A 1,648-nucleotide genomic window follows, 5' to 3' on the forward strand; every position below is an offset into this window, starting at 1 on the left:
GTTTTTGAAGTTGCTCTTGTTTTTGTTGGAGTGGTTATGAATTGTGTTGCAGTTGTGGTTTCAGTATATCCTGTTGTTGAGTTCTTGGAGTTGGGCTATGTACTCTCCTGTCCGTGTCATTGCAGTTTGGGAGATAGAGCATTCAGAAGAAACTTGCTTTTCCATGGCAGTCGAGGTTAGACGCCTTCTTTGTCTTGATTTGGGAGTGTGTGTGAGCATGGGTGTGAGTGTAGGTGCAGGTGTGGGTGTCTTGAGCACTGGTTCATGATTTTGCGTTTGTGGTGTTTGTAGTGTTTGCAGCAGTGGGTCTTTAGTTTTTCTTGTTTCAGGGTAGAAAGCCATTAAGTGACTTACAGATCTACATATGTGGCATCTTGGCCACTAACACTGACAGGTACCATCCGGAATATCGATTAGATCGGGCAGCTGGTCGATATGATCCTGCTTATATTGTATACCTGACCAGTTTTGCTTAGGTATTTTCTGACCTCCAATATTGTTACTTCGTGTTCTAAACCTGCCAAGATGGCCGCCACTAATCAGGTCATGGATATTTCTGGCAGCACATGTAACACCCTAACTTTGGCAAGGCGTTTGCCATGATAGCTGATTAAGAAGTTTTCATTCCCCAAAGTAGTCGTAGAATGACACCTGGCTTCTTCCCTCCCAAATCTCACCTCAGATAGTTCCAAATTTCTTTTGACGGGTGATGTGGGTCATCTTTACCACTACGCGCCCAAAACATCTTTGTATTTCGTTCTCAGGAACATTTTCCACCCGGTGCAACTTAACCCAAATGCAGCAGTATATTACCATGCATCTAAAGATATTTTCTATCATGTCAGATGGAGGGTTTAGAGCTACCCTTCTCCCATTTCTTTTTACAATTTTCCTTGCCATTTTTAAATCTCCTTCATCTATACGGAAATCTTCCAAATTTCTGCCGTAATCGCAAAAGAAACCTGCTTTGTAACTGAGGCCGTTGGAAGTGGTGATGTTTACGTTTCTAAATTTCATTTTGTTAGTATCGTTGTTGCTGTTGCTGATGTTGTTGTCACTGCTGTTTCGCCTGGTGACGTCATTAAGTTTAGGCTAGACTACATTTTTGTTCGCATTTTTCTTCGATGAGGGACGCGTTCCTTTTTCATTATCAGCCATCTTTAACTGAATAATGAAAACAACAAAATATTATTTTTTCCCGAAAGTTAAGAATAAAAAAAAAAATTGATGCATACCCCCTGAAAAACAGGGTGTTTCTACATAAAAATACTGTCTGGACAGTCCAGACAATCTCAGAAATGCTATGGTAACGATAAAATGAAAATATTGAAAAGATTACAAACACCGCTTCAACTTACGGAGCTTCAAATTTCCTTGTAATTTTACAGTATGGCGGCCATAATAATAATAATAATAATAATAATAATAATAATAATAATAAATGCCCGGATGGAGTACCAGACAGTGGCTCTCATGGCTTCTGATCTTAATTGATTGGAAGTGTTATCATGTACATTGTTTTGTCTTGGTATAAAAGATGGGCTACAACAAATATTCTGCTTAATATCACAGATTTGCTTGTCAGTTGTTTGACCATAACTAGTTGAGCATGTCCCTTGGTGGCTGACGATATATGCATCTCTGATCA

This window comes from Octopus bimaculoides, chromosome 14, assembly GCF_001194135.2.
Source record: "Octopus bimaculoides isolate UCB-OBI-ISO-001 chromosome 14, ASM119413v2, whole genome shotgun sequence".
In the NCBI taxonomy this organism is placed as follows: Eukaryota; Metazoa; Mollusca; class Cephalopoda; order Octopoda; family Octopodidae; genus Octopus; species Octopus bimaculoides.